This window comes from Sylvia atricapilla, chromosome 1 (genome assembly GCF_009819655.1).
Source record: "Sylvia atricapilla isolate bSylAtr1 chromosome 1, bSylAtr1.pri, whole genome shotgun sequence".
In the NCBI taxonomy this organism is placed as follows: Eukaryota; Metazoa; Chordata; class Aves; order Passeriformes; family Sylviidae; genus Sylvia; species Sylvia atricapilla.
In genome coordinates this window covers 110,252,589-110,264,670 of record NC_089140.1, presented here as the reverse complement: position 1 = coordinate 110,264,670, position 12,082 = coordinate 110,252,589, and the positions used below count along the sequence as shown (strand labels likewise).

At 43.1% G+C, this 12,082-nt stretch overlaps 1 protein-coding gene across 22 annotated transcripts in view; it reads right to left on the bottom strand.

Annotated features, from left to right (window-relative positions):
* DTNA (dystrobrevin alpha) overlaps positions 1–12,082 on the bottom strand; it is a 291,661-nt gene that overhangs the window by 188,968 nt on the left and 90,611 nt on the right. The gene's annotated exons all lie outside the window — the stretch shown is intronic.

Below are 12,082 nucleotides of genomic sequence, written 5' to 3'. Positions count from 1 at the left end.
CTCTTTACCTCTGTGGATGAATGGTTAACAGGGTAAAAATGACAATAACCTGTGGCACTGTTTCCACTTTCATGTCTTTACAGGTGCACTGAAGTTTGTTTAACTGCATTAACAACACTGCTAGACTTAAGGAGGCAGCATAAAACCTAAAGGGGTAAATGACATGAACATTCATTCCTAAGAAGACTCAGGCAACCTGATGAAGGCAGATTGAGAGGATGAGAGGAAGAAATGTTAATAAATGCTAAAGAGAGCAGATCATTAAAAAAGTACTGACAATAAAAATCACTAAGTAGATAACGCCCTGAATTCTGACTGACAACAGAGATGTTCTGAACCACTGTGCAGATAGTAACAAAACCAAAACTTGTTCAACATCTTCAGGTGAAGCTGAAGCAACCCTACATATACTTTTTGCATTGATTTGAGAACAATCACCTCCTAATCTGTAAGACTGGTCTCTCTGTAGTAGAAGAGTCTCTCTAACAGTTCCAACCGTTGTCAATGTTTTCACATTGTCACAATAGCAAAGGAACTTTGAAAACAAAACAAAACACTTGGAAAATGGAAGAGAAGACTCTCTGGGAAGTTGAGCAGCCACACAGAGGAGGGTTAAGATCTCAGGTTAATGGATACAGCTGTACCTTACCTGGGTCTTCAGTCTAACACCTCCACATGCCTCTCTACCTTCCTCTGTGCACAAGTACTGGGATCTGGAGCATTTGACCTTCCCCTGCTCTCCAGCAGAAACTCCAGTGCAACCTTTACCTTCAGCAAGGAGCTGTGTTCCTTTTCCCCCTCGTGTTCTGCGCAGAGCAATCTAATACACCTCATCATGTGGTGTGTTGCTATAGCAGCAATGAATCCAGCTGCTGCAACACAAAAGACTGACAAAAAGTTGGGTTTTTTTCCTGTCCACCCACCCGGTAAAAGTCAGGGTTGTTTTCTTGTGCAGCAAATCTAACCCAGATAGGCTCATGTCACCTGTGAGAGCTAACTAATGGCAAAGTCTAGAAACAGAGACAAAATTAAACTATAGGTTTTGCTTTGGGGGACAACTTGGGGTTTATTTTTAAGAAAACAAATGAGTCAGTAGTATGAATTCAACACCCCTTAAGAGGATAATCGTTATTTTTCTGCTCCTGCCATTCACTGGTTTAAAAATCTAGGTCCTTATCTCCATAGGAATTGCAATCACAAAATCATGCTCAGCAGTCAGAAACTCACTGGTAATACAGGTACAGATACAGAGCCAGTAGTGATGAACACCAGATTTATACCTTCAGAAACACAACAAAACCATGCACTTTCACCACTGTGGTCCGAAAAAATCTTTTACAAAATTTTTTGCTTGTGGAACAGAAATTAATTTATATGGAAAATGCTGAATAATCATTATTAATACTGCTTTACTAGATTAAGCATGAGGACTAACCATAGCAAAGCCTTTTGAGTTAAACATCGATGCTTTGCAGCTTCAAATGTATTCTTGCACTACTGAGGAATCTTAGTAATATGATTCAAAGTTTGCCTTGGGAAGTGTACTAGAATACAGGAATTACCACACTAAGGTCCCAGTCCTGTAACTGAGTCTCGGAGAACAAATTCTCCCTGCAAAGCAGGGCCATATTCTTCCTCGAGCAGAGAAAAGGATAGAACATGTAATGTAGCCAAGCCTTTCACCTGCAGAAAGCTTCTGGAAGAGCAGGGACTGAAGTGACAGCAACTTCATACCTGCAATATGACCCTAGTCTTGTTTTTCTGAAGTGGTCCTAATGAGGGTTTCCCAGGAACCTGCCTTCCCCAAAACATGCCAGGCATTTTGACTAGGACTAACAGCTTCTCATTTTCAGGATTAAAAGCCTGTTTAAGGTGTGAAAGATACTATTGCTCCAGAATGCAGTCCAGCAACTACATAATCAAAAAGTTAACTTTTCTATTTAGTTCTCCATTTGTCTAAATGTAATGGAAGATGTAGAAAAAACAGCTACTGCTATCATGGACCTCAACCCACTCTGTTAGAGAGTCCAAAATAAAAATAAAATCCTAATTACTAATTCATTCTCTTTTACTGCTTTATAAGTAGAGTCAAACTCTATCCAAGTTAATTCATAATATTTTTACCCTGTTTTCATACAAGACTTGCCAAAGCTGTTTGTGGAATCTGCATGTTGCTGTATCTGTCAGCAAAAGCTGGCTTTGGAGTTCACACATCTCCAGTTTTGAAGATGCTCAAAGTAGCAGCTGTTCTAAGAGACCTCTGAAGATGGAAAACAGCAATGCAGGCTCCTGGAAGAGTCACCTTACTTTGCCTTGAAATAGTTATTTACCTATTGATTCACATTCAAAATTCTCTCTGGCACTCTGGATACAGGGTCAAAACACATGGTGCAAGAGGATTCTCCTCACAATAATTTCTACACTTATTTAATGCCATCCTCTTTTTAACACACAGTGAATTTTCTTCCCCTGATGCTGATGCTCAGAACAGATAGGCCATAAAGCACATTCTGAAGTTGTATAATGTGTTTGAGGTTCAACTCCCACGCAGCTGTTTGCAACTCTGTTAAGTACTTTACCCACAAACAATTGCAGAAAAGTCCCAGAAGCTGAAAGGCAAGCAAACTTTCCATGCACATCTGTTAATACTACAGTCTGTCTTGAGTACTTTTAGTGGCTTCACTCAAATTCTGTATACAGTAAAAAAAGTAAAAAAGAAAACCTACTGAGGGGGGTCTAATGGACTTTTTAACAACATCATTTGTTAGAAAGGAACACAGGCTTCTGAAGAGCAATATCCCTCACTTTGAACCAACAAAGGATCCAGGTCAGGCAGCTGAAGCTGCAGGCTGGAGCCCCAGCAGAAGTCTCCCTCACTCCATGACCAGAGGGCTTTCCCAGTCAACAGGACTTGCAGTCATACAGCACCTGCTCACTGTTTATAGAAGGGCTGACAACACACAGATTAACAGAGCCGTAATTTCAATAATTCATGTCTGCTCTGATGTCCCAAGGCCAAAAGCAGCTTCCTGTTTCACTCATGATTTCACGCTTTCACAGTCCTTATCTTTTCTGCTATGGTCCCCCCACATCCAGTTCTCCTTCATCCCATGGATTTGTAAAAAACTTCAGGAGATTTGCAGGAAATTCCACACAGTTTTAGAAATTGTGCCTGTCAGGAAGACAGCCCTGAACTCTTCAGATTTTTGTTGTTATTGTTGTTGTTTTTTAACACAGGTAGGCACCTGGAATGTGCTAAGAAAGGTGGAAACCAGCTCCCAGATGGCAGTTACTTTTGTACGGAAAGGGTTGGGCACGGCTGGAAGCATCATCGCGCGCTTACTGTTCCGGAACAGAGTCAGTTAATAACTACCTGGGAAATGCAACAGGAGAAGGAGCCAATGTCAAATGCACCCAGAGGAAGGTTACTCTGCCTTTCTTTAAACACCTGCTGGTCAGGGGCTGCCTGACACAGATGGCATCAAGCACATGTGCGCTTCTGAGATGAATGGCTATTTTCCCATCAAAATATTTTCTCATAAGAAATGCTACTGAACCTTCTGGAGGGTTCTGCTCCTACTGCTTTAGGATAACTGATCCTTTCCCACAAGACTTAAGCCACACAAAATAAAAGTAAAACCTGACTCCTGTGAGTGTTGACTTCCTCTGGATGAAGTCAGCCTGGAACAGGTTGACTTTCCCTTTAAAAGGCAGTGTGAGCACAAGGGACAGAGTAATGGCACTGCTCCAGCACTTCCAAAACCAAGCAGCAAATGGCACAGGGATTCACATCTTGCTGCCCCACTTGCCTGACAGAGAGCATGACTTCCTTCACAGCACCTCTGCCCAGGCACCAGGCAGCTGCTTGGGTCAACAGGCAGAAAAGGCCTCCCTAGCGCTGCCCAAAGGGCTGAAGGTTGGGCTGCAAACCCAGGAGACGGCAAGATACTAAAAGCAAACAACTTGTGGTTGGGTCTGTTTCCTGTCAGATTTCTGAGCCAGAGATGATCAGAGTTTCAGGCTTCCTTTATTACAGAGACCTGTGCCCAGTCTTCTTTCCTCATTTAATTGCTTTCACAAGGAGCCAGCACCATTAAGGCCCATCGATCCAAGATGCATCCTGGCTGAGCCAGCCTGTGTGTCTCAGCAGAGCTGCTGGGCACAGTGCAAGGGCACCCAGCTGGCTCCTGAGGGGCGTCAACAAGATGCTCTGCCAGCTCTGACTCACAGCCTGCCATGCTGGACCCAGGCAAATCTTGCAGTCACTTGGACATTACCACCAGGTGCTCCTCAGGGATCTGCATTCTGCCAGCCCCAACAACATGGATGCATGTCTTTGCAGAGTCTCCAAGCCCCATGGCAGCCACTGCACGGGAGGGCAGGGCTGGCCAGAGGGCACGGCTGTGGCCAGCGCTAACAAGCCCGTCTGGGCTCAAGCTGGCCCGGGTGTCCTTCTCAAATTAAAACGCCTCAGGCCACAGCGGTGGAAATACAAGGCACAAAAATCCTCCCCGCGGCTGAGCCGCTTCACAACACTGCAACTATTTTGTTCCAGTTCCAGCACGGCTGGAAGGCAGAGAGAAGAGACGGGAGAGAGCAACCCCGGGCTGGCATGGGAGAGGCCTTGCACTGAAGGCAGGCAGAATTTGTGTTACGAAACTGCACCTTTATCTTGTAATAGCTGAAAAGAGGTTGTGACAAAGTCTTTACAGCTCCTCCTTCCCCCTCTTCCTCCTCCCTGAGGATCCAGCTATCTGGTAGCTGGCGGTGCATGCCACTGGCAGCCAAACAAACACTCAAGCCCTGTGGTGCAAGAACCCACAGTGTCCCAAAAAGTTATTTCCATTATTTGATGAGTGGGATTTCTCACACAGTGTGTGCCTCTGGTTGAGATTAAACTCTGAATGCAAAATAAAGCACTTGAAGCAAAATAGGTCAGAATGAACACAAGCTCTTTGAAGGCTGGGCTCAGCCCCTGTTCTTGCCTACCAGCGATGGACTCCCATGGTGGCTGGGAAGATAGGTCTGCCACCCAGGTATGCTGCCACACCAAGGCAAAGCAGGAACCCTACCTTGGCAGAGAGCAAGTGCAGCAACCCTGCCTGCACACACCTCCATGGATGCCTGCAAGAAGCCTGCCAGCTTCTCAGCTGGCTCCTCCAGGACTGCTGAGCAACTGAGGAAATCCAGAGACATGGGCAAGAGAGAAGAAAAAGAGAGGAAGAAAGCAAGCAAGCAAGCAAGGAGGATATATACACAATTTCCAGCCTATTTTTTGACATTTCCTACCTCTTCCCCAAGAGTGCTTGTGAACAGATTAGGAACTGGAGGGTTTGACCTATGTTCCCCATGCTGCTACAAGCAGCACATTCTTTCCAACACAGGACTGGTCTGTGCAATCCCCTTGTTAACTACTGGTGGGCCACTCGGAATTTTTGCTCACTATTTTGAATTGTTTCTGTATTTCTCCTCCTTGGGGAGAACTCATCGGCCACCACAAACATTGTCAAATATTTGCCTTCTGTGTCAAGACTTAGTCAAGCCAGGCTTTGCATTTTTTCTCTCTTTTTTAGGTGCTTGACATGCAAGGTTCCTTGTCTCCTGCTGCTGCCCTTCCAGACAACAGTTACCATGAATACAAGGCCAGGGATGAAGGAGCACTGTAACGCTGGGGGAAACAAATGTTTGAAGACTACATTAGAACTCTACAGCAGAGTGACAGCTTGAGCACTTCCAAAGTAACAGAGCAAACATGCAAACACAAGGGGCCAGGGAGCAGTTTGACAAAACAGCCTATTTTTAATGTTTCTCAAAAGGATATGTTTAAAAAAACATCCACAAATAAACTGGCAATTAGGTTCTTTACCACTATGACCGCTTCTACACTCCTGCAGAGATGGTTTTATATGAAACACATTTCTTCATTTATATTTTAACGTATTTCTGCAAAGACAATAGCTCAAACTGCCTCAAAAGCAGCCGTAGGGGCTGAATCAGCCCAGCCACTGGCCTCTGGCCACTCACTCAAAAGCAATGGGGCTGCTGCCAGTCCTGCCCAGACCTCCTGCTCCCTGTCCCCCACCCCTGCCCACCCATCAGCACCTCAGGCCCAGCCCCTAGCAGCTCAGGTGTGAAGTCTGTGCTGAGGGCACACATGCTGTAATTGGCATGCAGTCATGGCCCAACAGAGACGCCCTTTTTTTCGCATTGGACGGACAATTTTAAAAAGAGTGCAAGGTCTCTTTCAGCAGTTCCATGATAAATCACCTTTAAGACATAAACAGACGTAAGCAGTGGACGAGGTGAAGGCAGCAGACAGTCTGAATTTGCATATGTTCTATTTTAAGTATCTAACATGAATGACCTGAATTACCCATGCAGAGACACCTGCCTCTCTACGATGAAGTTCCTGGGAATTGCTGCTCCTAACACTGTCATCTGAAATGCATCCAAGTTGGATGCTTAAAGCAGATGGTATCAGTACATCTCATACAGTTCTGCTCTAAGTAGACAAACCCTAACCTCTTCAAAATAAATTATAGGAGTGCAGGCTAAAATCCAGGTGATTCAGGGGCTGTAGGGACCTTTTGCAGAATCCCTTTATGCCAGAGTGCTTATAGCTGCTGAGAGGATAGCGATGAAGCTCTAGGTCACTTCATCCATATATTTGTCTTTACCTCACCTAACCAGCACAAACTGAAGAAGGTCAGCCCAGTACAGAAAAACAAACCTTGTGGGCAAAATGGAGGCCAGCCAAGGAGGTGGGTGGAAGTCAGGAAGTGCCACTCTGAGTTGGTGCTTGTGCCAGGGGTGGATAGTGAGTGACAGTGGATGTTCTTAGAACCAGGGCTTTTAGGAAGGAGTTGAGCAATGTTTCTGATCACCTATCCTTATGAGTCATGCAGTTCTTCTCCATAGTATTCTGCCCTGCAGTACTGGCCAGATTATGTTATAATTAGATAATTCTGATTGCTAAAGTTTCCTTAGCAGTTGCAGTCAGACACAGCAGTCTTCCTTGCTTTCTGATCTTAGATCCAAGTTCCTCTGATAGGAAGGGGTATTAAGATTCCTGCAAATACAAAGCTTTATACAGTCTCCCAGAATGTTTAATCCCTATGATTGTTAGGGATATATTTACACACTGTCATTATCAAATCTTGTGTGGTTTTGTTAAGTTTGAGGGGTTTTTTTTTGCCTACATCTGTCACAAAATATAAAAGTTCTGCCTTGTAAGAGATCTAAGGATTTCCTTTTTTTGATTTAGCATAAACCATACATGATGATGTTTGCCTCTGTAGATATGTGGTAGGAATCCTGTTAGCATTTACATATGCCTCCCTAGATAATTATTCTATGCTTTAATTAACCCTAGGATTTGAGTCTTTCATGAGAAAATTATCAAGTAGGGCCACTGTAGTGTGATTTAACCACTCAGCCAGAGGGAGACAGGTATATTTTATTTTCAAAATTACAAAGGATATGCCAACAACCTTTTAAGTACAGTAGTTCACCGGCAGTCATAGCACCATGATAAAACCAAAGTCACTGAAGACAGCACCATGACATTAGCCATTGAAAAGTTAAAATGGATATGCATGTCTGGCTAGTTTTTGTTTTACCTAGTTTAAGGGTATCAAGGGAAGGAAAGGGAATATCTCACAGACTGCTTTTATAACCACAACCTGGCATTTTATTTACACTTTGGCACATACTACAAGGGAAACTGATGTGCAGTGCTCATCTGTGATGAACATTAAGCTGCCAGAAATTTCAGAACAGCTAAGCATCTCTATTTGAGAGCAATCCTGCAGACTGGCAGGTGGAGTGTGACTGAAGCCCACCAGCTAAATGAGACCTCAGGACCACCCCTGATCTCACCCACCAGTCCCAGTCCCAGGGGACAGAAGCAACAGCACCCATCTCTGCGGGCCTCCTGCTGCTAACCCAGGGCCAGTTGACTGTGTGCTTAGGACAGGTTTAGGCTACCTGAAACCCCACTGAACAGATAACACACACTTCACCATCTGGAGCTTTCCTCCTCAGCCACAAATGACAGAAACCTTATTTCCAAGAAAAGAAAAAAAAATCCATACATTTCTTGTCCATATGCTACTGGGAGCTGACTGCCTCTGTGAAGCTGGCTACAGGTCAGGTCTGCAGGCTTCCAGATGATAGGGGAAGAACCAGACGCAGCTGATAGGTGAAGTAAACAGTGTCCAACACCATGGCAATGAGAATAAATTCCTACCTATATGCTTTCATACATGTCTTCTCAAGCTTGCTGCTGTGTTCCTGTGCTGCCAGGCAGCACGAGCATTCTTGCTGTGGAGCTGCAACAGCATGCCTCCCTTAATGCTATGAAAGTTATTTTGCCCTCAAGCACCAGAAACCTGAACACAATTTTGTTTGACAAGGCTTCTCACTAAAAAAACCCTCATAGTATTTAACATGAACAATCCTTAAAAGATATAATCAACTTTTTAAAAAGAATCCTATCTTCAACTTTCAAATATGCTATTATTACACAGTATGTAAAATGACTTCAAATAAAAAAATCTATAAGTAAGTATATACTTATTTCCTTTTGTTTGCTTTATAATTTGAACAGCATTTTGCACTTCTATTTGTGCAGCTTTTTAATATAAAAGCAGAGGAGAGTAGTAACAGTATGAAACTAACACGGTCAAGAGATTAAGGGAAATGCATTAAGCTAAAACTATTTTTAACTCTTACTTTAATATTTGATTACACTTCACGGCACTCATCTACATTTTTCAAGGAAGGCAAAAAGTAGACTTTTGCTGCAATTTTACATATTGCTTTATTATCTTACCCCCAAAGTTTTTACTTATAGTACTTTGCCAGTAGCCATCTTTTGTCCTTTTTAGCAACTTGCCTAAAGAAGTCTGGGAGATCAGCAGGAAGCAGCAACATGCCTGAGATACTTCCACCTCATTGCTGCTCTTAACTGAGCAAACGTGTCCCCTGTAAGTGAGAAGAGCCCCAGAATTCTGGAGAGGATCCAAAACCACATTCATGCATGGAATTTAGAGAAACACAGATTCAACGTTACCGTACCTGGTCCACCACCTTGCTGTCTGTGCTGGCCCAAGGCAGTCTCCACCCGCATCACAGACAAACCAAGCACAAGGTAAGGCTTTGTGCACAAGCCTAAATCCTCTACCATTTTATCCAACATATTTTGCAGAACACATCTCCATCACCTGGTTGACTTCAGGCAGGCAAATCAGATGTAAACTGGCTCTTTGAAGGCCCTGTGTCACACCTAACAGAGCCAGCATTTCTGAATAGACTCACTGCTGGAGGTCACTGCGCTCTCGTGCAGCCAAAGCACGAGTGAGGCTCATAGATCTGCTGAAACTTAGCTGGCTCCTGCACCCCTGCTCTGCTGTGAGGAAGAAACTCTGTTTTTGAATTCAATGAGTCCAACTAAGCCCATTCCTAAGCCTTAGGAGGACTGGAAACCAATAAATCTTGCATTGAGAGAGATGCAACTGTTTGAAAGAAAAACATCTCTTGATTTTCATTTATGGGCCTATTAGCATTTTTTTTAATTCATGCAGTGGGATGTAGGGGTTTCCCTCTCCCTAAATCTCTTTGAAAGCATGTTAATGTGTCTTCTTTTTAATTTAGCAGAAGCAAAAGTGGACAGATTCAGGAAATCTATTACTACACAGAAAGAAATGGCGTGAACTAAATAGGGCACCATCAACAATTACAATAATATGTAGGTATAACTGTGTCTATGTGCTGTTAGCATGGAAGGTAAGTACAAGGAACACAACTGTGATAAATGTAAAAGCCTTCCTAGAGGAATCTTAGTGGAAAATGTGATTATAAACAGTAGGTAAACAACAGTGCAGGTTTTTACATGACTTTTACCAAGGCCAGCCTGACTTTCCTGCTGCGAGTATGTTGAAGTACAGTTATATGGGGAACAAAAGGAAGATGCAAGAAGACAGAACGAAGTAAACTTGACCATCATGTTTCAGTGAACTTTGTCGTTGTGCAGTATGTGAAACACTCGCCAGCTGAGGGCACTGCAATGGGACATCTTGCTGCTTTCATCTGGCCAGACAATACACATGCCAGTGTCCAAGGAACTCTAAGTGCAAGCTGAGACCTCACTCATAATATCCGTACCTACTTTCACTTTGACTCATTTAAATGTGAAATGTGCAGGAAACCGAAGAGCATCCTGGCTAAAATTAGTCAGGTTGGATGCCTGCCATCAACTCAGGTGGCTGAACAGGGTTCTGGCTTCAGCTGCAACCGGTTTGTTGCAATCCTCAGCCATGAAGCCCGAAACAAACTTCACATTTACTGTAACAACCCTATTCCTAAATCTCAACCAAGACAAGTGATTTCCACCTGTATCTGGTGGACTCACCTGGAAGACCCTTTCCTGCATCCACCCTCTTTTTCCCTGTCCATGGCTCTGCAGGGGATGAGGTCCCCAGAAAGGCTGGGAAAAACTGTGGGCAGCTGCCCCCTTAACAGCATGTGGAAAAACTCAACCACAGCCAAGAGCAGTTTGAAAATAGAGGGACAAGATGGTGAGACAGAGTAGGAACTAAAGTAGCCAGGAGAGGTATCACCCCTGAGCTGGGTTACTGGGGAATCCATCTGGGAATGTTGGACAGAGTCACGTCTGTGGGTAGCACAAGTCCTGCTGAAGCCAGCTGTCTGGTTTGCCTTCTCCTGACATTTATCCAACTGATTTCCCTTGAAAACATTCCATACAGAGTTTTGGCATAAAGCATTCTGGCAGAAAAGTCTGTAAAGAGTTAAAACGTTTGGTTTCCAGCTCTATCAGGCTGGATTCATTTCCTACTTAAATTCAAATGAAAATCTTCTCCCTGTGCTTTTCCTAAAGAAGAGAAGTTCCCATTTCATTTGAGTAGGTAAGCAGCCTTTTGCTCTAGAGAGGACAGTATGAGAAAGCAAAGGAATGATGTTGATTAAAGGAGTGGGAAAACAGTCCCTGCCTTCCTGATGAGACCCTACACAATTCTTAAAACACCATACTAGAACAGCCTGGAGGTTCATATTGGAAAAAGTGACTCTCAGGGTTGGGTTCCTGATCATTTTAAAATAGAGCACCAACCCAAACTGCATTCATATTAAGTAGAACAGTAGTTTTAACTCATTTTCACTGAACAAGGAGATTACTTTATTTTATTTTGAAGAATGTGGCCAAATATATTTTAGCAATTTCACTGTTGTTAATTTAAACTCTAGTTTTAGTATTGGCTGAAAAGTGAAGTATTCTCAGTTTATCATCTTTGTTTTGGGGACATTTTATTTCCTTAATTTTTACCTAAATTTAACTACAGCTGTTTTTCTTTCAATAGCAACATTTGGTATTTGTATTAGACAATCACCATAGCAAGAAGGTATCTGTAACTGTGAACCTAACAGAACTGAGTGTTATCAAAATAGTTTTAGAAACAATGTTTGACAATTTATAAAATGCCACATATTACAGCAATACTCAGGCCCATACTCTTCCCTGAAAACAAAACAAACTAAAATTAATTTCTGTCTAAAGTTATGGATAAAGTACAAAAGATAAACGACCAGTCCTCCTTGCCTTTTCATCTGGCCCCCTGACCACACCAAACCTCATTTAAATGGAAGCATTGATTTGTTAAAAAAATATGGATATTGATCTAATACCAATATCCAACTATGACGGACAAAGACTCTCTAACAGTTTGAAGTTAGAAAGTGTATGTTTATTATGACGCCGGGCAGCGTGAGGGATAGCTCCCAAATACATGCGCGCAATTTACAGATGCTCACAGGGTCTTTTTATGTACAAAAGTGTTGAATACCCAAAACACAAATGCATATTCATGACTCTGGTCCATCCCATTCCCCGCTTCGTATGGTAATTAGCCAAAAAGCAATTAAGCATGCGTAGTTTGTTCTTTGAAATGGGTCGGTGGTCCTTTTTAGGGGGTGGGGTCTCAAAATGATGAAGTAAGATGCGTCTTCCTCGCTTTGCCTTTTTAACCTTTTAGTGTTGGTGACACCTGGATCCTGTTTTCTCAAGACT